This window comes from Schistocerca nitens, chromosome 1, assembly GCF_023898315.1.
Source record: "Schistocerca nitens isolate TAMUIC-IGC-003100 chromosome 1, iqSchNite1.1, whole genome shotgun sequence".
In the NCBI taxonomy this organism is placed as follows: Eukaryota; Metazoa; Arthropoda; class Insecta; order Orthoptera; family Acrididae; genus Schistocerca; species Schistocerca nitens.
Window position 1 is genome coordinate 250569794 of NC_064614.1, and position 25249 is coordinate 250595042.

The 25249-nt window shown below is 45.4% G+C and overlaps 1 protein-coding gene across 9 annotated transcripts in view; it reads left to right on the forward strand.

The window, feature by feature from the left end:
• The window catches only part of LOC126247140 (synaptopodin-2), a 420967-nt gene that overhangs the window by 38706 nt on the left and 357012 nt on the right, over nt 1-25249 (forward strand). The window contains exon 1 of one of the 9 annotated variants that reach the window (XM_049948457.1): nt 15594-15689. The exons of 6 other annotated variants lie outside the window; for them this stretch is intronic. The gene's annotated coding sequence lies outside the window, so the exon portion shown is untranslated. Of the gene's footprint in view, nt 1-15593; nt 15690-25249 lie in introns of those variants that run through there. 2 more of the 9 variants (XM_049948458.1, XM_049948465.1) reach the window with 2 other exon arrangements.

The window sequence follows — 25249 nt, forward strand, 5'->3', positions numbered from 1 at the left end:
CGACCATCATTGGCACCAAGGCAGAAGCGACTCTCATCGCTGAAGACGACACGTCTCCATTCGTCCCTCCATTCACGCCTGTCGCGACACCACTGGAGGCGGGCTGCACGATGTTGGGGCGTGAGCGGAAGACGGCCTAACGGTGTGCGGGACCGTAGCCCAGCTTCATGGATACGGTTGCGAATGGTCCTCGCCGATACCCCAGGAGCAACAGTGTCCCTAATTTGCTGGGAAGTGGCGGTGCGGTCCCCTACGGCACTGCGTAGGATCCTACGGTCTTGGCGTGCATCCGTGCGTCGCTGCGGTCCGGTCCCAGGTCGACGGGCACGTGCACCTTCCGCCGACCACTGGCGACAACATCGATGTACTGTGGAGACCTCACGCCCCACGTGTTGAGCAATTCGGCGGTACGTCCACCCGGCCTCCCGCATGCCCACTATACGCCCTCGCTCAAAGTCCGTCAACTGCACATACGGTTCACGTCCACGCTGTCGCGGCATGCTACCAGTGTTAAAGACTGCGATGGAGCTCCGTATGCCACGGCAAACTGGCTGACACTGACGGCGGCGGTGCACAAATGCTGCGCAGCTAGCGCCATTCGACGGCCAACACCGCGGTTCCTGGTGTGTCCGCTGTGCCGTGCGTGTGCTCATTGCTTGTACAGCCCTCTCGCAGTGTCCGGAGCAAGTATGGTGGGTCTGACACACCGGTGTCAATGTGTTCTTTTTTCCATTTCCAGGAGTGTATTTACCTTCGTGAAAAGAACAGTAAATGCCATATTGTTTCTTAGAAATGGTCCAACGATGAAATTATTTATTAACTGTTGGCCCTCCAATGATATCGAAGTGAAATCACATCCTGTACGTTTTATGTGAATATTTGATGATTATTATTTTTCAAATGTCCATTGTCTGTGCGTCACTGCTAGGGTTTGTCATGAACAGTTTTGTAGGAGCGCTCGTCTGTTTATGAAAGCTTATCAGAGCATCAACAAACAGGAGTGCTGGAAGTCATTCCCGGATCCTTAAATACCGGGTCCGTCACCTTTAGCTTGCACGTGTCAAAACGTGGCGAGCTGCCAAGAGAAATGAGGCGCGCCGCCTGAGGCGAGCGTTTCCGCGGTCTGCTCAGCTGACAGCGGCCGATGCTTCCTGCCTCCTAATGGGGGCGAGACGCGTCACAATACTCCCACAGTCACGAATGTTTATCTGCCACTCGGCGCCACTAAAACTGACGCGGCGCAGGTCTGAAACCAAAGTTAGACAGGAGGGAGGCAGTGGAAGATTGGAGCTGTTCGGGCTCTTAGGATGGCTCGGTTAGTAAGAGATTCACACACAAAACCAAATTTTTCGAGTCCCCGTTTGCCACAAAGTAATAATCTTACGAGAATTTTCATTAAATCTGACACTCCACTGGAGAACTATATACTATTTCTGGAAATATTAAATACGGTTCTTAGACAAGGGCTTCTGCGAATGACATTTATAGCTCGATAGCGTTTTCCGATGAACACCTACTTTACGAACAGCCACGTAAGTTCAAAGGGGACTTAACTTATGAGGTCATCAGTCCCCTAGAACTTAGAACTACTTAAACCTAACTAACCTAAGGACATCACACACATCCATGCCCGAGGCAGGATTCGAACCTGCGACCGTAGCGGTCTCGCGGTTCCAGACTGAAGCGCCTAGAACCGCTCGACCACTCCGGCCGGCAATCACGGTAGTCTCACTCTGATAAACGTTAAGTCATGCTCAATAATTAAATTGAGATTTAAGAACAAAGGGCCTTAAGCATTTTGAATCACACTATTTTCAAATAAGATAAAGTCACTGTCTCCTCCAGTGTCGACAGAGGCTCAACTACTCGCTTTACTTTCCACGTTGCTCAATGCCTGGTGGACACCGTTTCGGCATTTCAAATGTCTAACGTGTAGTATCGAAATTATGCTAACAATAATGTTTTAGGTGTTTCAGCTCTTCTCATTTTCCGTGCTTGCTAAGACGATCTGGAGAGGAATTCCGCCTTATGCAAGACACCGTTATAAAGTTTTTTTATTAACCAAACATATTTCGGATCTTTATGTACTATATTAAGTGCGATTTTTGTTTATTTTCTTTGTTACATAACGCTATTATAAAACTACCAGCATACACAACTAACAGCGTGATCTGGGAAAGAAAATAAACAAAAATCACATTGAAGGTAGCACAAAAAATGCTGAAACATCTTTGGGCAGTAACAAAGCTGTGTAAACGTCGCTTGCGCAAGACAGAAAAAAAGGGCTCTGAGCACTGTGGGACTTAACATCTATGGTCATCAGTCCCCTAGAACTGAGAACTACTTAAACCTAACTAACCTAAGGACATCACACAACACCCAGCCATCACGAGGCAGAGAAAATCCCTGACCCCGCCGGGAATCGAACCCGGGAACCCGGGCGTGGGAAGCGAGAACGCTACCGCACGACCACGAGATGCGGGCCGCAAGACAGAATTCCTCTACAATGTGAGTAGCGCGTAGTGTCGTCTTTATGTTGTCGACAATCATGAGGCAGGAGGGAGATGGTGAAATCCCGTACAGGTATGTAGCCTCCACGTTTCGGACAGTACCAAGGAGTCAAGTGAAGTTAACGTTCCAATCTGACGGACGGATCACAGTCAAGAGCATCACATGCACGCACTCCATGGGAAACTGCGAAGAACTTTTCCGTTTAGCCGTAGCCGATGTGATTAACGCGTGGAAGGGGGGGGGGGGTTCAGTAGGTGATGCAACACATTCTTTCTCGGCTAATTTCGATTGGAAAAATGCAAAATTTGTTGTAGGATATCGTGGAACATCACTGCTTCAGTGCGTATATTTTCTGGAAGTTCCTTTAGGTGGCAGCCATATATGTATAGTCTCCAAAATGGCGTCTGTAATGAAGTTGCGGTCCAAGCAAAAAGCTGTTATTGAGTTTCTTTTGAAGGAAAACCAGAGCATCGCAGATATTCATACGCGCTTGCACAGTGTGTGTTCAAATGTTCAAATGTGTGTGAATTCCTAAGGGACCAAACTGCTGACGTCATCGGTCACTGGACTTACACACTGCTTAAACTAACTTATGCTATGAACAACACACACCCATGACAGAGGGAGGACTCGAATCTCCGGCGGGAGAGGCTGCGCAATCCATGACATGGCTCCTCTAACTGCGCGGCCTCTTCGTGCGGCTGCGCAATATCTGTGGAGACCTGGAAGTCAACAAAAGCACGGTGAGTCGTTGGGTGGTACGTCTGTCATCCTCGCGCTTTGTTCGCGCAAACCTGCCCGATCTTCTGCTTGCCAGCCTGCCGCGCACAACTGTGACTCCTGCAATGTTGGAACGTGCGGACACTCTCATTCGAGGTGATAGATAGATCATAGCCAAACACTTCGCTGCTCAACTGGACTTCTCTGTTGGTACTGCTGATAAACTTGTCCACCATTTAGGATACTCAAAGGTATGTGCCCGCTGGGTTCCTCGCCGCTTAACAGAAAACGGTAAAGAGCAACAAAGGACCATCTGCACGGAAGTGCTTGCGCATTAAGAGGCTGATCGTGAAATTTTTCTGTCGAACATCGTCACGGGCAACGAATCAAGGGCTTCATCACTTCGAACCGGAAACAAAACAGCAATCCATGCAGTATCGACGCACCACCTCTCCTCCGAAGAAAAAGCACAAAGCCGCATCCTCAACCGGTGAAGTCAAGGCGACTGTCTTCTGGGACTCTGAGGAGGTTATTCTGTGTGATGTCCTCCGTCATGGTGCAACTATCAACTGCGAAGTGTATTGTGCTACCCTCAAGAAACTGAAGAAAAGACTTCAGCGTGTTCGTCGCCTCAAAAACGCAAACGAACTTCTCCTTCTCCATGACAGGGCAAAGCCTAACACAAGTCTGCGCGCCCGAAAGGAGCTCACAAAACTTCATCGGACTGTTCACTTTCATCCATCCAATGTTCCGGATCTCGCACCTTACGACTTCCATCTGTACGGCCCAGTGAAGGATGCACTCCTTGGGAAGCGCAGTATGTGGATGATGGGGAGGTTTGTATTGTATGTTAACCGGGGACCTAGAAACGACAAAGAGGCTCCGTCCTCGCACAGCCGCAGTGGTCCACAACCCCACAACGACTACCGCAGTCCACTTCACCCCTCCGCCGTCCCAGACCGAACCCAGGGTTATTGAGCGGTTCGGCCCCCGGTGTACCCCCCAGGGAACGTCTCACACCAGATGAGTGTAACCCCTATGTTTGCGTGGTAGAGTAATGGTGGTGTACGCGTACGTGGAGAACTTGTTTGTGCAGCAATCGCCGACATAGTGTAACTGAGGCGGAATAAGGGGAACCAACCCGCATTCGCCGAGGCAGACGGAAAACCGCCTAAAAACCATCCACAGACTGGCCGGTTCACCGGACCTCGACACAAATCCGCCGGGCGGATTCGTGCCGGGGACCAGGCGCTCCTTTCCGCCCGGAAAGCCGTGAATTAGACCGCACGGCCAACCGGGCGGGCACATGGGGAGCTTACTGATGCACCAAGACGTTGGCTCCGACCTCGACCAGTAGAGTAGCGCCATGCGGGCTTACAGCCCCTCCCAGTAAGATGGCGTAAGCCCTTCGCATTGAGTGGAATTGAAGTTGGAAAATAGGATATTGTTGCCAAAAGAGTGGGGAATAATACGGTGTATTGGAATCGTTAATAAAACCAACCAGCTTTCAGAAACAAGGGGCGCATTATTTATTGATCGCCTCTCGTACTTCTCGTGAATTTACCCTTTATTGCATTCAAATATTGTCAGCGAGCACATAATTGATTGCTTCAGGATAGAAGCTCTTTGGTCTTATAACGTAAATTTACAATAAGAAATCCTCGCCATATAGTTTAGCATACACTTCTGACTACTTTCTTCTAATTTCTTGTGGATTTTAATTATTTTATATTACATTTATTTAATCAAACATGTCAAAATATAACTCAGGTTTTAACTTTTTAATTCCTTTTATTGATTGTTTACATATGCTGACAATCAAAACCCTCATTTATTCACAGCGATATAATGGGTTTTGTAAGGGTCCGCTTTCATGACCCAGTCCCACTAAACGACGCGAAAGCCCTGTAGTAGTTGGTATTAGTTACTTTTAGAGCTTTATGAAATAACTGAGCTATGTCAGTCGAACAGGAGGTTTAAAAACCCCAGTTCATAGACTTGTTTCTTAACCGAGTTGATGTTTTAATTAATAAGTCCTAATTTGAAATATTAATATGAAAACTCTGGTTATTTTTCGCTGACGCTGCGTGGAAAATATTCGATTGCAAATTCTGAGTACAAAAGAAAATTAGAGAAAATCAGCAGAAATGATATTAATAACTTACCAGTAGGGCTCATACCCTGTATATGATTTTAGCTATGTTAGTTAACTAAATGGGAACCGATATCAACGTTTAATAAAATGTGGGGTATCCCGAACCTAAAGACATAGCATAAAGGGCGCCACGGCACAGCAGATAGCTCTGTGTAAGTGTTCCTATAATCTGCACACTCTCACGAAAACAATAAGCGCCGCTCAGTAATTCACTTTGTCCGTGAATCTTATAAACTCCAAACAGCAGACCGAGTTCCCAGGCCAATTAGAATACCCGTGGAAGACCAAAGCACAGTCAACTTACTATACTCCCACGTGCATGTCAGCAGGATATGGAACGCTTAGTCTATAAGTATATTGTCACTCCTATATGTATGCGTCTGAATACTAACGTATGTACAAATACGTACAGATGTAAGACCCAAATCTGGTTCCTACATACTGTTCTCATGTTCTGTTTAGACAGCTCTTATAGATCCGCACAAATATTCAATTCTCTGTCCTCTGCTTTTGAAACAATATTTACAGGACATACGAAAAGACACTTTATTGTTGATTTAGATACGTAGTTATTATTATGGATTGAATTAAGAATATCCCAAACGTATTCCAATGGTGATTTATTATTTCTTATCTTGTTACCAGTATACTACCTCTATGAATCCTGCGTTACATTCGTACCGTTCTCTCGTTCAGCATACTGTGGATGTGAACATTTACTTTATGTCGGCATCTGTCCTTTGTTAAGCCTATGTATCAATGTATTCTGAATTGTGAAAAACGGACTGCAGGATGATATGTCTAGTGTCGAGTCCACCAAATCCAAACAACATGCTTTTCGCGAGTGTAAATTAGTAGAATTAAGCATCACACCCAGCTGCTCAAGGTGGTCTTCAACTGACATGTCTCACATAACTGCTTTCCGGTATCGCTTCTTAAAAAACAGTATCCTTTAGTGCAGTAGCTTTCGTTAAATATGCGCGGTGTTCTACGAATTTGTGCTTCGGTTGCTTCTACGGCAAATACCATCCGGAAGTCTGTTCTAGCACAGCAAGCGATGCAAGTGACAGCGGGAAAGACGATTCTATAGTCTATTCTGCAACAAACAGGATACACAGTTTACGAAAGTTCGTTGTAATGATGTATGTATTAATTAAATTACTACGGCGAAAATGATTATTTTAATTAATTTTCCGTGATATATACTACTGTATTTAATGGTATTCTGTACGATGGAATTGGAAAAAAATATACAGGCAGGGTTTGAGCCCCTACCTCCAGCGTGGTTCCCATAAAACTTTACCAGTGCGCTACGCTCACTTATTCGTAACGTGAATAACGTTAATGGTATTGGCGGCACGTATGAGATTCTACATCGATTTTTCTCGTGAAGTAGGGCGGCCGCATGAAATGCCCCTACTCAGCTACTCAGGACCGCTCCCTCTACAACACACCTGATCCGTGATTAGCAGGTCTGAAGGTCGCCTGGTGAGAGAGAGCTCACGGGCATCGCCGGCGCGGTAGAGCGCGCTCATGCCCTCTGGCGGGACGCGGAAGAGGTGGCTGCTTAGCTACACAGGGAAGTAGAGTATATCGCACTTCCGATTTCACGTCGAATCGCGCACGGGTCATTTGCTTTAATTTTTATTTTTATGATGAAATACTAAATGTTGCCACAAAAACGTCTATTAGTTTGTCAGTCGTACTTTCTTGTGTGATAAATACCATCAGATTTGAATTGCAAATAACTACGATACTAATGGTGTGTAAACAGTGGTTGAGCTCAAAACGGATATATCAAGTCTTTTAAGTGTGTATCGCACAGTATTTGTTTTGCCCGTGGCGGCATCGTACCCTTGTAGGCGCATGCGTGTGATTGTCACGAATTACCTTTGAGTGAATATATAAATTGGTGTAGTGTGGAAATGTGTTTAGATGGGACATTGATTCGATTATCGTTGTGAAGAGTTCGCGGAGCACTATTAGGACCTACAGCGCAACAATAAAAACGTCGACCGGAATACAAGTGAAAATCGGTATTAAACTGAAAATTACAAAATAATTAAAGATGTCGTCTCATATGATTCGTAAATATGCCCAGAATTATAGAAAAGACAAGTCAGAGGAAAGTTCGTGTCGAAAGTTGTTGTGACCAGATAGAACTACTTCCGTCTGGCCGTAACTGTGGGTTCTTTGACTGCTCAGGGACAAGGCTCATCAAACTAGAACACATGAAATACTAGTTCACTTTATTACATAAATGAAAAAAAAAAGATTTACCTGACTTTGACAAATTTCTTGTGTTGTGCAATTTATAACTGTCATTAACTAGCAAAGTGTCACTTGATGCACTCACTAACAAACTTTTCTCTTGCAATTCAAATTGGAGGGAGCATTTACGGAAGTATATTTCATCAGAAACTTTAAGAACAGTCGCACGGCCGAAATGGCAGAGCGCTTCTAGGCGCTTCAGTCTGGAACCGCGCGACCGCTACGGTCGCAGGTTCGAATCCTGCCTCGGGCATGGATGTGTGTGATGTCCTTAGGTTAGTTAGGTTTAAGTAGTTCTAAGTTCTAGGGGACTGATGACCTAAGATGTTAAGTCCCATAGTGCTCAGAGCCATTTGAACCATTTTAAGAACTGTCACCGTCCTGCATGATGATGTTGACTGCCGTATCTGAGGTTTCAACCTGGGCTTAGCTCTTGCTTACTCGACACTATATTGACCTGAACGTGAGGGCGCCGCTGTGCTGCGAGAGAGGAGTGGTCTTCTGGAGTGCCTTCCATTGGTTGTTACGGACTGTAGTGAGCCCTCGCTAATGTCTGTACTATCGATTCGCGTTGCCGACTTTGGTGTTACAGTGCAATCTCTGAATAATACCATAAAAGGGAGCCAAAAATACTAAAAACTGCAGTACCGAAATGGGGGCTTTGGCAGCGTCGAAATGGAAATGAAGAAACGGTGAAAAGCTATTACGTAGATGGCTCGTCCGGCTTACAGCGGCCAGCGACAGTTCTAACTCGTGATTTGCCCATTCTGTGACCATTATACTACTCTGAGTGACCATTGTACTAAAGAAATTGATAATTCAGTTATATATTATTTCGAAACAGTTGTTATGATTTTATACCGACATTTTCACGAAAAATGAGACCTGAAATGCGCACACGCAAGGAGTTTTTTAAATATATTTTTAACGCCCAATCTGTTTACTATCTTATATTTTACTCGCAACAAGTACGAAGTTTAAAGTCTTTATCTTCCACATAAATTCGAAAATTTACTGTACAGGGTGATTTTTTCCGCCGTGTGCAAACTCTAGAGATTGATCGATGAGAGGATACGGAACAAAAAAGGTCTAATGAACTTATGTCCGGAAATGCATGGTTTCCATTCTAGAGACAATTTATTCAAGGATACTTTGTTACAGAGACAGCGGTCTGTTACGCGCTGTACCATGCAGCCACAGTTACATTATGCGTGGTTTCCTCCTAGAGGGTGATGCTGCTCCTCAAATGTCTTGCCCTAGCGCCCGCTCCTGCCTTAGTAACAGATAATGTTATGTCCGATTCCCTTCTCTTCCTGACTCACCTTGTATTGGATGTGATACAGCGTTATACACAATGGTTCCGTATTCGAATAGAGAGTTTGCCGACGTATTGTTTACTTACGGAAAGGCAGATGGCAACGAACGGCGGGCAGCAAGGTTGTGTCAGGACATCTATCCCCGCCGACAACAACCACGGCATTCAATGTTTGCAACATTGTTTCGCCGGTTGTCTGAGACAGCATCGTTTCAGAAAGCAGGAAATCATAAAGGACGTATTCGAAGTATTCGGACACCAGACTTGGAGGAAAATGTGATTAACACTGTGGAACGCGACCGCCGTGTCAGTACCAGGCAGTTGGCCCGCAGTACAGGGTCTTACAGCGTACTAGCAACACATCGGGATCAATTTCTCGTTGGTTTCTTCACCAGATAACCACTATTCCGGGATTTGTGTCATCCATCCTATTCACAGATGAAGCCACAATTGCGCGGAGTCGTATCTTCATTTTCCATCTGTGGGATAGTATGCAGAACCGCCATGGTATGCTGACAGTGAATCATCAACATCGGTGCAACAGGTATGTATGAACCGGGATAACTGGCCACCGTATTTTGGGACCAGTCTTCCTTCTACGTCGTCTAACAGGCCGGAACTATTGGCGTTTCTTGCGGATGACTTTCCTTCCCTACTGGAACAAGTGCCATTGATGATTCGAAGGGTTAGGTGACTGCTACATGATAGTGCTCCAGCCCACTTCGCCATCGTGTCCTCCCTAGTCAATGGATCGGACGACGGGGTCCAGTTACTTGGCCTACTCGTTCATCGGATTTCAACTCGTGCCATTTCTGGCTATGAGGTCATCTCAAAGGTATCGTGTATGCAGAAACTATTCCAGATGTGGAGACACTGGAGCAGCGTATTCATGCCGTCTTTGACACTGTTGGAATGCAGCCTGGCCGATATGAACGTGTGAGACAGGACATGATACGGCGCGTACACGCATGCGTTGAGGCACATGGAAACCGTTTTCAACACATACTGTATCTGTGGCTGCATGGTACAGCGCGCATAAGACCGCAGTCTCTGTAACAATGTATGATTGAATAGATGGTCTCTGCATGGAAACCATGGATTTCCGGACGTGAGTTCACTAGATCTTTTTTGTTCCGTATCCTCTCATCGATCAATCCCTACAGCTTGTACACGGTAGAAAAAATTACCCTGACATCTCTTCCGTGTCTCCTAGCGTGTTACCAGTCGGTTCTGGGATCAGTGTGACTTTTTTCCTAGGAATAGGCGAAATTTTCGGTCGGGAAACGTTTCGTGCTTGAGAACTGGCAGGCGTAATGCTTTGTGCAGCGGAAGAGGGAACATAGTGCGAGCTGGTACTGCCATCCTGGTGATTGGGAGACGGGAGCTGTACAGCGCTCCAGCTGTCAAATGACAGTTATACTATATGATCAAAAGTATCCGAACACCCCAAAAACATACGTTTTTCATATTAGGTGCATTATGCTGCACCTACTGCCAGGTACTCATATCAGCGACCTCAGTAGTAATTACACATCGTGAGAGAGCGGAATGAGGCGCTCTACGGAACTCACGGACTTCGAACGTGGTCAGGTGATTGGGTGTCACTTGTGTCATATGTCTGTACGCGAGATTTCCACACTCCTAAACATCCCTAGGTCCAGTGTTTCCGATGTGATAGTGAAGTGGAACCGTGAAGGGATACGTACAGCACAAAAGCGTACAGACCTACCTCGTCTGTTGACCGACAGAGACTGCCGACAGTTTAAGAGGGTCGTAATGTGTAATAGGCAGACATTTATCCAGACCATCACACAGGAATTCCAAACTGCATAAAGATCCACTACAAGTACTATGACAGTTAGGCGAGAGGTGAGAAAACTTGGATTTCATAGTCGAGCAGCTGCTCATAAGCCACACATCACACCGGTAAATGCCAAACGACGCCTCGCTTGGTGTAAGGAGCGTAAACATTGGACGATTGAACAGTGGAAAAACGTTGTGTGGAGTGAGGAATCACTTTACGCAATGTGGCAATCCGATGACAGGATGTGCGTATTGCGAATTCCCGGTGAACGTTATCTGCCAGCGTGTGTAGTGTCAACAGTAAAATTCGGAGGCGGTGGTGTTACGGTGTGGTCATATTTTTCATGGAGGAGACTTGCACCCTTCGTTGTTTCGCGTGGCGCTATCACAGCACAGGCCTACATTGATGCTTTGAGCACCTTCTTGATTCCCACTGTTGAAGAGCAATTCGGGGATGACGATTGCATCTTTCAACACGATCGGGCACCTGCTCATAATGCACGGACTGTGGTGGAGTGGTTACACGACAATAATATCCCTGTAATGGACTGGCCTGCTCAGAGACCTGACCTAGATCCTATAGAATACCTTTGGGATGTTTTGGAACGCTGATTTCGTGCTAGGCCTCACCGACCGACATCGATACCTCACTTCAGCGCAGCACTTTGTGAAGAAGGGGTTGCCATTCCGCAAGAAACGTTCCAGCACCTGACTGAACGTATGCTTGCGAGAGTGGAAGCTGTCATAAGGGTAAGAGTGGGCCAACACTATGTTGAATTCAGCATTATCGATGGAGTGCGCCACGAACTTTTAAGTCTTTTTCGGCCAGGTGTCCGCATACTTTTAGTCACATGTTGTTGTTGTTGTTGTTGTTGTGGTCTTCAGTCCTGAGAGAGGTTTGATGCAGCTCTCCATTCTACTCTATCCTGTGCAAGCTCCTTCATCTCCCAGTACCTACTGCAACCTACATCCTTCTGAATCTGCTTAGTGTATTCATCTCTTGGTCTCCCTCTACAATTTTTACTCTCCACGCTGACCTCCAATGCTAAATTTGTGATCCCTTGATGCCTCAGAACATGTCCTACCAAGCGATCCCTTCTTCTAGTCAAGTTGTGCCACAAACTTCTCTTCTCCTCAATTCTATTCAATACCTCATCATTAGTTACGTTATCTACCCACCTAATCTTCAACATTCTTCTGTAGCACCACATTTCGAAAGCTTCTATTCTCTTCTTGTCCAAACTATTTATCGTCCATGCTTCACTTCCATACATGGCTACACTCCAGACATGAATTCCTGACACTTAAATCTATACTCGATGTTAACAAATTTCTCTTCTTCAGAAACGCTTTCCTTGCCATTGCCGGTCTACATTTTATATCCTCTCTACTTCGACCATCATCGGTTATTTTGCTCCCCAAATAGCAAAACTCCTTTACTACTTTAAGTATCTCATTTCCTAACCTAATTCCCTCAGCATCACCCGAGTTAATTCGACTACATTCCATTATCCTCGTTTTGCTTTTGTTGATGTTCATCTTATATCCTCCTTTCAAGACACCGTCCATTCCGTTCAGCTGCTCTTCCAAGTCCTTTGCTGTCTCTGACAGAATTAGAATGTCATCGGCGAACCTCAAAGTTTTTATTTCTTCTTCATGGATTTTACGAGGGCAGTTCAATAAGTAATGCAACACATTTTTTTTTCTCGGCCAATTTTGGTTGAAAAAACCGGAAATTTCTTGTGGAATATTTTCAAACATTCCCGCTTCGTCTCGTATAGTTTCATTGACTTCCGACAGGTGGCAGCGCTGTACGAGCTGTTAAAATGGCGTCTGTAACGGATGTGCGTTGCAAACAACGGGCAGTGATCGAGTTTCTTTTGGCGGAAAACCAGGGTATCTCAGATATTCATAGGCGCTTGCAGAATGTCTACGGTGATCTGGCAGTGGACAAAAGCACGGTGAGTCGTTGGGCAAAGCGTGTGTCATCATCGCCGCAAGGTCAAGCAACACTGTCTGATCTCCCGCGTGCGGGCCGGCCGTGCACAGCTGTGACTCCTGCAATGGCGGAGCGTGCGAACACACTCGTTCGAGATGATCGACGGATCACCATCAAACAACTCAGTGCTCAACTTAACATCTCTGTTGGTAGTGCTGTCACAATTGTTCACCAGTTGGGATATTCAAAGGTTTGTTCCCGCTGGGTCCCTCGTTGTCTAACCGAACACCATAAAGAGCAAAGGAGAACCATCTGTGCGGAATTGCTTGCTCGTCATGTGGCTGAGGGTGACAATTTCTTGTCAAAGATTGTTACAGGCGATGAAACATGGGTTCATCACTTCGAACCTGAAACAAAACGGCAATCAATGGAGTGGCGCCACACCCACTCCCCTACCAAGAAAAAGTTTAAAGCCATACCCTCAGCCGGTAAAGTCATGGTTACAGTCTTCTGGGACGCTGAAGGGGTTATTCTGTTCGATGTCCTTCCCCATGGTCAAACGATCAACTCTGAAGTGTATTGTGCTACTCTTCAGAAATTGAAGAAACGACTTCAGCGTGTTCCTAGGCACAAAAATCAGAACGAACTTCTCCTTCTTCATGACAACGCAAGACCTCACACAAGTCTTCGCACCCGAGAGGAGCTCACAAAACTTCAGTGGAATGTTCTTCCTCATGCACCCTACAGCCCCGATCTCGCACCGTCGGATTTCCATATGTTTGGCCCAATGAAGGACGCAATCCGTGGGACGCACTACGCGGATGATGAAGAAGTTATTGATGCAGTACGACGTTGGCTCCGACATCGACCAGTGGAATGGTACCGTGCAGGCATACAGGCCCTCATTTCAAGGTGGCGTGAGGCCGTAGCACTGAATGGAGATTACGTTGAAAAATAGTGTTGTGTAGCTAAAAGATTGGGGAATAACCTGGTGTATTTCAATGCTGAATAAAACAACCCCTGTTTCAGAAAAAAAATGTGTTGCATTACTTATCGAACTGCCCTCGTAATACCTACTCTAAACTTTTCTTTTGTTTCCTTTATTGCTTGCTCAATATAGAGATTGAATAACATCGGGGATAGGCTACAACCCTGTCTCACTCCCTTCCCAACCACTGCTTCCCTTTCATGCCCCTCCACTCTTATAACTGCCATCTGGTTTCTGTACAAATTGTAAATAGCCTTTCGCTCCCTGTATTTTACCCCTGCCAACTTCAGAATTTGAAAGAGAGTATTTCAGTCAACATTGTCAAAAGCTTTCTCTAAGTCTACAAATGCTAGAAACGTAGGTTTGCCTTTTCTTAATCTTTCTTCTAAGATAAGTCGTAAGGTTAGTATTGCCTCACGTGTTCCAACATTTCTATGGAATACAAACTGATCTTCCCCGAGGTCGGCTTCTACTAGTTTTTTCATTCGTCTGTAAAGAATTGGCGTTAGTTTTTGCAGCTGTGACTTATTAAACTGATAGTTCGGTAATTTTCACATCTGTCTACCTTGCTTTGTTTGGGATTGGAATTATTATATTCTTCTTGAAGTCTGAGGGTATTTCGCCTGTCTCATACATCGTGCTCACCAGATGGTAGAGTTTTGTCATGAATGGCTCTCCCAAGGCTGTCAGTAGTTCTAATGGAATGTTGTCTACTCCGGGGGCCTTGTTTCGACTCAGGTCTTTCAGTACTCTGTCGAACTCTTCACGCATAATTGGATCTCGCATTTCATCTTCATCTACATCCTCTTCCATTTCCATAATATTGTCCTCAAGTACATCGCCCTTGTATAGACCCTCTATATACTCCTTCCACCTTCCTGCTTTTCCTTCTTTGCTTAGAACTGGGTTTCCATCTGAGCTCTTGATATTCATACAAGTGGTTCTCTTTTCTCCAAAGGTCTATTTAATGTTCCTGTAGGCAGTATCTATCTTACCCCTAGTGAGATAAGCCTCTACATCCGTAATTTGTCCTCTAGCCATCCCTGCTCAGCCATTTTGCACTTCCTGTCGATCTCATTTTTGAGACGTTTGTATTCCTTTTTGCCTGCTTCACTTGCTGCATTTTTGTATATTCTCCTTTCATCAATTAAATTCAGTATCTCTTCTGTTACCCAAGGATTTCTACTAGCCCTCGTCTTTTTACCTACTTGATCCTCTGCTGCCTTCACTATTACATTCCTCAAAGCTACCCATTCTTCTTCTACTGTATTTCTTTCCCCCATTCCTGTCAATTGTTCCCTTATGCTCTCCCTGAAACTCTGTACAACTTCTGGTTTAGTCAGTATAACGTATCAGTATAACCTTTTTTTTTTTCTAGAAATAAGCGAAATTTTCGGGTCGGGGGAAGTTTAGTGCTTGAGAACTGGCAGGTGTAATGCTTTGTATAGCGGAAGTGGGAACGTAGTGTTAGCCGGTACAGCCATCCTGGTGTATTGGATACGGTAGCTGTGCAGCGCTGCAGCTGTCAAATGACAGCTACTTTAAAGCGAACAACGGTCATTAGCTGTTCTGATTGCTTTCCTTTATTCACCCCCTCGCATTTTTGCGTTCCTTGTTTCTTCGATAAGCTGGAGTAATTTTTCAGTTTCTGGATAGGCTCGAATGCCTGTCCAGTAACAACTGTCGCGGAAATAGACTTGCGCCGAGTGCCACGCCCTTGGGGCCGCGCCGCCGCTGGCAGCGGTGTGGCGCGCCCACGGCACGCCGGCCATCCGTCTGGTCGCCATCTGCTTATTGTCGCGCCGCTCGCCGCGCTCGCATGCCGATACGCCTCGGCGCTGGGGGGGCTGACGCTACTGCTCGAGAGGAGGGCGCAGTTTGGCGACGGGGATCAAATACTATTTTAATCTGGTGAGCGGCCACCGCGGCCGGGCCACACACCACTCACCAGTCGTGCGGCCGACGCCACACGGACGGCACGGCTCACGTGAGTTACTGCCCGCTAGCTGCTACTCTGGCTACTACTCTACTGCTGGCTGTTGTTCCGTCTGTCTGTCTCTCTCTGTGTGTGTGAGTCAGTGGCGTCAGACGTGTCCAGCGTAGGAGCGAATTCCTTCCTGACTGAGAACCGCAGTTTTGTTGGACCAACTTTCACGTCCTTCGTCAGACATCCTTTAAACACGAGCACATATATTGTTATTTTTGGCAATCTGGGAAGGAGCGACGAAATAATTTTTGTTGAGTAATTAAATCTTGCTATTGCTGTCGGGCGTTACTTAGCCTGCGAGGAGACCACAGAGCAATCACAGTTTTGTATTTTTTAGGGTTCCACATCTCAGTCAGTAAAAAGGGAACCATTATAGGATAACTTTATTGTCCTCGTGCCTTCTCTCTGTCCGTCTGTCTGACTATTTAAAACCAATTCTTTCAGCAATGGATGGACGTATCAAAAAAGTCAATCTTCTAAGTGAATAGCTCAAATGGCTCTGAGCACTATGGGACTTAACATCTGAGGTCATCAGTCCCCTAGACTTATAACTACTTAAACCTAACTAACCTAAGTACATCACACACATCCATGACCGAGGCAGGATTCGAACCTGCGACCGTAGCAGTCGCGCGGTTCCTGACTGAGCGCCTAGAACCGCTAGACCACCGCGGCCGGCCGGCCGTTGTGGACGAGCGGTTCTAGGCCCTTCAGTCCGGAACCGCGCGATCGCTACGGTCGCAGGTTCGAATCCCGACTCGGACATGGATGTGTGTGATGTCCTTAGGTTAGTTAGGTTTAAGTTCAAATGGTTCAAATGGCTCTGAGCTCTATGGGAATTAACTTCTGAGGTCATCAGTCCCCTAGAACTTAGAACTACTTAAAGCTAACTAACCTAAGGGCATCACACACATCCATGCCCGATGCAGGATTCGAACCTGCGACAGTAGCGGTCACGCGGTTCCAGACTGTAGCGCCTAGAACCGCTCGGCCACTCCGGCCGCCTAGTTTTAAGTAGTTCTAAGTTCTAGGGGGCTGATGACCTCAGATGTTAAGTCGCATAGTGCTCAGAGCGATTAGAACTATTTTTTGCTTTCCGTTGACCTAGAAGTTTGCCAACAAGTAAGATTTCGCAGTACTACCAAAGAAAAACATCGAAAAATTGGTAATTTCTAATTAATCACACGACAAAAATTTTTCTTTTGTCATTTGTTATCCGAGTTCAAACTTGAAATTAAAACGTTCTCGAAAATCTTGGAGTTCCTGGAACCTATATCTTGCCAGTATCAATGTCGATAATAGACAAAAACTTCGAAATCCTCAGTTCCGGGAATGGATGAACTGTGTGTATAAATTATTAAGTTTTTACAGTGCGCGAGTCCTGCTCGCACTTGGCCTTTTCATGGTACATGAGTGTCGGAGCTCAAACATCAATCTACCAAAGCAGTTCCATGTAACGCTTAAAAATTCTCGACAAATTCGACTTTGAACTTTTCCAATCGGCTTTAACACCCTAAAAAGATTTCGTTTCCCGATAGGCCGTATGGACGTGTGGCAGAATGCTCGTCTGCTAGGGGGGGTGGGCTCGGTTCGATTTCCAGCTGTGGTAAATTTTTAAACAAAGATTCATGTTCCGTGAGCATTTCTGTGGAGCGTAAAATATACAAAGACGAAAAAAATGTAATATTGTTTCAATAAAAATATTTATTAACAATCTTTTATAAATATCGGTAATTAAGAATTTATATTTGCAATGAGAATTGGATTTTTGTGTGAAATGTGTGATTAGAAATAAGAAGACCCGGATTTTCCATAAAATGTCAGTTACATCTTAATTAGCATATATTTGTTCCATTTTATATTTAGAAATGAACGGAAAAAAACGGAAAAGATAATGACCGTAACAAGATTCGAAACAGTGATCCAGCGATTACCAGTCTCGAGGGCTACTATTTTTTTCCAACTTTATGTGTATTACACTTTAGGTTAATGCTCATAGGGCAGGCATTTTGTTTAAAAATTGGCTTCGGCCAGAAATCGAAACTACGGTCCCAATATAGTAACCAAGCTGCCTGTCGAAAAATCGACTGTAATTTAGATTATTAAAGACGCTCGAAAAACTTCAAAGTCATTTTTGTCGAGAGTTTTTGAGCGTTGCATTGATCTACTTTGGTTTGAGTTCTGATCTTCACGTAATATAAATACAGAAAATTACAAAAATCCAATTACCTTGTGGTCTCCTTGTTTGTTCCAATAAACTTGAGAATATAGGACGTTGCAGAAAGATCCATGCGATTACACAAGAGTACACCTTCTGCATGTATGAAGAGAGAAACTTGGGATGAATTTTAACTCACACATTGAAACTAAAGCTTTACCTTGGCGCCAGCTATAAGTGGCCTGTGCAGTTAACTCGCTTACTCGTTTCTTAATCAGTGTCCGTCTGGTCGAGATGACGATAACAAAGTGATAAAAGGAGTTTCGCATTCTCCATTTCGGCAGATATAATTCAGTTACAACAGTGTGCTGTGTTTTCGTAGACAGCACTGTACAGCACCTACTACAGATCAAGACGTTCAACGATGACACCAATTAAGAAACAGATGTTATGAAGAGGAAATCCACAGGTCGCCCCCGTAGAGCGCATTCGATTGAGTTTTACAAGTAGTCCGCAGAAGTCATGACAGTTGAGGGCTGTTCCTCATACGTCTTTCTAGCGTGTTTTACGGAGGTCTTTGCGTTTCAGATTCGCCGGAAGTGCTGAAAATTTCATTTTCAGGAGGCTGGAGTACCTCCGCGCTGGCACTTACATGTAAGAGCATTTCTCAACATCGCGTTGCGTCACCGATCGATGAGCACTAAGGGACCTGCGGGTCTTGCATTACGTTATTGACCTCCATGGTTGCCTGCTCTCACAACGTGTGATTTATTTTTTGTAGCGGTTTATCAAAGACTTAATCTGAAAGTTTCGTCTTCCAACAACTATATACGAACGGGCGTAGCAACAACAGTCAATGTAATAACTTCCAAACACTCTCAGAAAAGTATGGAACGAGTTTGACTATCGTCTGGATGTTTATTGTGCCTCCGTTGGAGAGTACACTGAATATTTGTGAAAGGTAAACAAAAGTCTGACCGAAACGTAATTGTAAAAGATACTCCAGAATTGTCTGTGTTTGCGTCCAAAAGATACTTCTTTCTAAAATCGGATGGTTGCTTTGAAAATAAAAACGCTGTAATCCGGTGCGTAAGTTAAAATTCACCCCTAGTTTTTGTTTTCATTCGTGTAGATGACATAGTCGTGAAATCGCATGACTCTTTATGAAACACTCGGTATTTAAAGGAACACCCCACACGTCATCTTCAAGTGGCGACGCTGACGTAGTCGAATCAACAGTCTTCATCAATACCTGAAGTTCAGAAACACGTGACTGGCAAAGATTCAGCGATACTACATGACCTAAAGGCTAAAGGCACCACGAATGACACACAGATCAACAAGCGAGCATAGCCTCTTTGAAGGAATCAGCTCGGTTTTAACCTGAAACACCGCAACAAAATGCACCTCGATGGCCGGATTGTCGTATCCTGCCCACTCGTCTAATATAGGATGCCTAGGAAGCTGTTTTCTCGGATAGCTAGACAAAATTTCAAGCAAATCTTATTTATGGGTTTTATTACAGAAAGTTAAATTGACAATACTTAACTTTGCGTTTTCACAAAGAGGTGTCGCAGGTAGTTGGGGACATGCGAATAATCAATGTCCCTTGGTATATACAATTTCAGTGCAAGCAAAACACAACAGTTCATAAGTCATGGCTATTTTAACTTTCACAGACTGGAAAACAAGGTAATTTTTATAAAACGCTGTTCGACGGGCAGTATACTGGACTCAATCGTCCGACTGTATTACAATTGCGTGTCAGGCTTAACCTCGAACCGAAATCTTTACCTTCCTCACTAATCCCTTTAGCAGAATGATTGTGAGGGAAGATTAGGTCCACGTTAGAGCTTCTGTGGCCCAAAATTTTAAATAATCAGAAACGTACAGGATGACTTTCCATTCTCATAAAAACATCAAAATCACGAAAACAGCGGGCCTCTTACGACGATAGAATTGCTAGGAAAGGCGGAGAGCGATTGATGACAACAATTTACGAACTGCATAAAGATAATCTGTCAACCTCCTGACACAGACACTTCACCAGTAACAAATTTCAAGAGGTAAGTGCAGAAAACGCCACACCTGGGCGTCTGCGTAATAGTTGAGTCGTTCAATGGGAGACGCGTAGCTTTTCCTTTCGCACTGATGACAATCACAACTCTTAGAGGACCTACATCTCGTACAATAGGTAGATATAGCCAGTAGCAATATTCTCTTCAATGAGACTGGCGGAAATGGTGATAAAGGCATTTGCTTCCGTTTTGGAAACACTCCAGATGTGATCAACACAAGAATGGTGACTGAGGGACCAAGCCCGTATCCTCATATTTGTGGACCGAGCGAGAGGGCACATTTGTTAAGACACTGGAATCTCATTCGATGGGCGGCAGTTCAGATCTTCGTCCGATCATTCATATTTACGTTTTCCATGATTTGCATAACTCGCCGGAGACAAATGTCGGGATGAAAAGAATAAGGCAACTTTCCCTTGCCATCTTTCTCCAGTCTGAGCTTGTCCTCTGTTGCTAAAGATTTGTCGTAAGTGGGGCGTTAGGCTACAATCTTCTCTCCCTGTTTTTCATTTTTGCAGAACGTTTGTCAAACGTTGAAATATAATTCAGTAGCAACGAAGCGTCATACCTGTCTTGGTGACTGTACAGTTGGTCAGTGGACTACTATTTTTTTAATTTGTTGGCTTTTGAGTCGTCCCCATACAGCCAGCTAAATAGCTGAATTTCAATTTTGACGATACGGGACGTAAGGACAGCACAACACCCACTCCCGAACGGAGAAAATCTCCGACCAGGCCGGGAATCCCCTCCGGGCCGGAATGCTATTTATGAACAAAGTGGAGCACGTGATATCATGCACAGCCCTATTTCGACAACCTATGGGGATGGGGCGATGGCGGACATTCTTGGTTCTCATTTCATCCCTCCCAGGCGTTTCCATTAAGAGGATGCCACCACAAAACTTGAAAAGTACCTGCTTTTCGCAGCACTCTTACCGTGCCATTTTTATGTACAATTATGAACTGAGGTTCAATATTTCGGGTGATATTTCTCCACAGTCCAAGAGATCGGTGGTGTGCTGTGCGCAGAAAGGCTGTGTCCTGCGAAGTATGTTTAGCAGAGTAGTTCGTGTGGGAAGTTGGTTCTTGTAAGCCAGCGTCTAGGAATGGATGTTGGTGACATTGATGCTCGTTTATTGTCAAGCACTGAGTTGATGGGCGTTTTGCTGCTCTGTGATCCATCTATCGGCTGTGATTACGTAAGCTATCTGACGATGGCTCTTGCAATCCACTTGTTGTTGAAACTACAGTAGAAACTCTCGCCGTGTGCGGGCGGGCATTAACTTGCTGAAATATAAGCCTAGTATGACTTGCCGTGAAAGGCAATAATACGGGATGTAGACTGTCGTCGACATACCCATGTGCTGTAAGGGGGCCGCCGATGACAACCAAATGAATCCTGCTATGATTTGAAACGGCACCGAAGACCATTACTCCTCCACATACGTCTTCGGCCTGGAATATCATTGACTAGAGAAGAATTGTCTTCATTGTTGTGTCCCGCTTCGGATTGAGCCCCAATGACCCTGTGTGCATCTTGCAATATTTCGGATCCTACCTGTACAGTCATCTTCAAGGTGAGTCAGTGGTTTAGAAGACCGCTTAACGCAATGACATACCGCGGAATAAATGCAACCAAAAGATGATAGAGTCTTTGATGTCAGTGAGAAATTGGCGTTTCAAAAGGGTAGTGCCTTCAATGATTGAGTGTCCTATGCTTCTAATCACTGATCGTTCCCATTGCGAAACTCTGTCTTGTCCTTACTCCACGTTACCGTCAATCAGAGGGTCAGTGGAAGTTGTACCGACACCAGCGCCACCAGAACTGTTCCATTCGTTGAGGCAACAGGCGATATAGCTCTAACAACATAGCGACTACTTCTAAAATATACTGAAGAGCCAAGGAAACTGGTATACCTGCCTAATATCGTGTAGGGCCCCCGCGAGTATGCAGAAGCGCCACAACACTACGTGGCATAGACCCGACGGATCTCTGATGTACTACTGGAGGAAACTGACACCATGAATCATGCTGGGCTGTCCATAAATCCGTAAGAGTAAGAGGGGTGGAGATCTCTTCCGAAAAGCACGTTGCAAGGCATCCCAGATATGCTCAATAATGTTCATGTCCAGGGAGTTTGACGGCTATCGGAAGTGTTTAAACTCAGAAGAGTGTTCCTGAAGCCACTCTGTAGTAATTCGTGGGTTGTCGCTGGAACTGCCCAAGTCCATTGGAATGCACATTAGACATGAAGGGATGCAGGTGATCAGACAGGATGCTTACGTACGTTTCACTTGTCAGAGTCATATCTAGACGTATCAGGGGTTCCATATCACTCCAACTGCACACGCCCCACACCATTACAGAACCTTCACCAACTTGAACAGTCCCCTGCCTACATGCAGGGTCCATGAATTCATGAGGTTGTCTCCATACCCGTTGCCGAACAGGCAACATGTTTCCAGTCATCAACAGTCCAATGTCGATGTTGACGGGCCCAGGGGAGGCGGAAAGCTTTGTGTCGTGGTGTCATCAAGGGTGCACGAGTGGGCCTTCGGCTCCGAAAGCCCATATCGATGTGTTTCGTTGAATGGTTCGCACGCTGACACTTGTTGATGGCCCAGCATTGAAATCAGCAGCAATTTGCGGAAGGGTTGTACTTCTGCCATGTTGAACGATTCTTTTCAGTCGTCGTTGGTCCCGTTCTTGCAGGATCTTTCTCCGGCCGCAACGATGTCGTAGATTTGATGTTTTACCAGATTTCTGATATTCAAGGTACACTCGTGAAACGGTCGTATGGGAAAATCCCCACTTCATAGCTACCTCGGAGATGCTGTGTCCCATCGCTGGTGCGTCGACTATAACAGCACGTTCAAACTCACTTAAATCTTGATAACTTGCCGTTGTAGCAGCAGTAACGGATCTAAAACTGCACCAGACACTTGCCTTATTTAGGCGTTGCCAACCTCAGCACAGCATTCTGCCTGTTTACATATACACTACTGGCCATTAAAATTGCTACACCACGAAGATGAGGTGCTACAGACGTGAAATTTAACCGACAGGAAGAAGATGCTGTGATATGCAAATGATTAGCTTTTCAGAGCATTCACACAAGGTTGGGGCCGGTGGCGACACGTACAACGTGCTGACATGAGGAAAGTTTCCAACCGACTACTCATACACAAACAGCAGTTGACCGGCGTTGCCTGGTGAAACGCTGTTGTGATGCCTCGTGTAAGGAGAAGAAATACGTACCATCACGTTTCCGACTTTGATAAAGATCGGATTGTAGCCTATCGCGACTGCGGTATATCGTATCGCGACATTGCTGCTCGCGTTGGTCGAGATCCAGTGACTGTTAGCAGAATATGGAATCGGTGGGTTCAGGAGGGTAATACGGAACGCCTTGCTGGATCGCAACGGCCTCGGATCACTGTCGAGATGACAGGCATCTTATCCGCATGGCTGTAACGGATCGTCCAGCCACGTCCCGATCCCTGAGACAACAGATGGGGACGTCTCGAAGACGACAACCATCTGCACAAACAGTTAGGCGACGTTTGCAGCAGCATGGACTATCAGCTCGGAGACCATGGCTGCGGTTACCCTTGACGCTGCGTCACAGACAGGAGCGCCTGCGATGGTGTACTCAACGACGAATCTGGGTGAACGAATGGCAAAACTTCATTTTTTCGGATGAATCCAGGTTCTGTTTACAGCATCATGATGGTCGCATCCGTGTTTGGCGACATCGCGGTGAACGCACTTTGGACTCGTGTATTCGTCATCGCCGTACTGGCGTATCACCTGGCGTGATGGTATGGGGTGCCATTGGTTACACGTCTCGGTCACCTCTTGTTCGCATTGACGGCACTTTGAACAGTGGATGTTACATTTCAGATGTGTTACGACCCGTGGCTATACCCTTCATTCGATCCCTGCGAAACCGTACATTTGAGCAGGTAATGCACGACAGCATATTGCAGGTCCTGTACGGGCCTTTCTGGATACAGAAAATGTTCGACTGCTGCCCTGGCCAGCACATTCTCCAGATCTCTCATCAATTGAAAACGTCTGATCAATGGTGTCCGAGCAAGTAGCTCGTCACAATACGCCAGTCACTACTCTTGATGAACTGTGGTATCGTTTTGAAGCTGCATGGGCAGGTGTACCTGTAAACGCCATCCACGCTCTGTTTGACTCAATGCCCAGGCGTATCAAGGCCGTTTATTACGGTCAGAGGTGGTTGTTGTGGGTACTGATTTCTCAGGATCTATGCACCCAAATTGCGTGAAAATGTAATTACATGTCAGTTCTAATATAATATATTTGTCCAATGAATACCCGTTTATCATCTGCATTTCTTCTTGGTGTAGCACTTTTTTGCCAGTAGTGTATCTGTAATTGAATACGCATGCCTATACCAGTTTCTTTGGTGCCTCAGTTTATATGCTCATCTCTCACTCCCCTCCCCCCCTCTCTCTCTCTTTATGTGTGTGTTTGTTTTTGTGTGTGTGCGTGTGTGTGCGCGCTTATGCATATGACATGGGAAAATGCTTTTGTGCGTTCATGAGTCCATACATATATAGTAGCGCGCTTGTTTCAGTTCACTACGCGCACAGTTGCTTTTATTTGATTATAAGCGTGCATATGCAGTGTATGTGTGCGTTTGGAAACGAATTTCTTTCACACCTCTTACGCACCAGTGACGCAACGATGAGATGATGCAGCAAGTGTCAAGTTTCCGCTAAAACATCGGCGCAGCTGTCACACGCTGCCGTAACTGTGAACACTGGCGGCGTTCCAAAGACGCATCGGGACGCTCACAGATCACTGGCCCTGGAAGGGGGCTGGCGGGCTGGCGACTGCTCACGTCCCCAGTCTTCCTCCTCTTACATTGTGTCTCTCAGCATCAGTTTGATAAATTGATTTATTAAACATAAATTGCTCATTAACGCACTTGAAATGTACTGGGTGGTTATAGTTAAGGTGCAGCTACTTACGTAGCTCCGGTGTAGGCTGTAATTATCGTCTGGCAGCAAAACTTGGCTTATACGATAATGCGTTAACGCGGAACCGATTTACGCTGAAAAAAAAAAATCTCAATTTTGGCACGAGGGGCAAATCTGGCGCAGGCATCTCGTCGATGTCTCCGATGCTCATATTGAACAAATTGTGTAAGCAGCGGTTAATAAGAAAATAACATTATGTCTTTCTCACTTAACCATATAAAGTTGATATTCCTGAGAAATACTGAGTCTCGCCTTGATCTACGATAGTAGGGTAGGCCGAAGCAATGAATTAAAAATTGTACCAGCGCC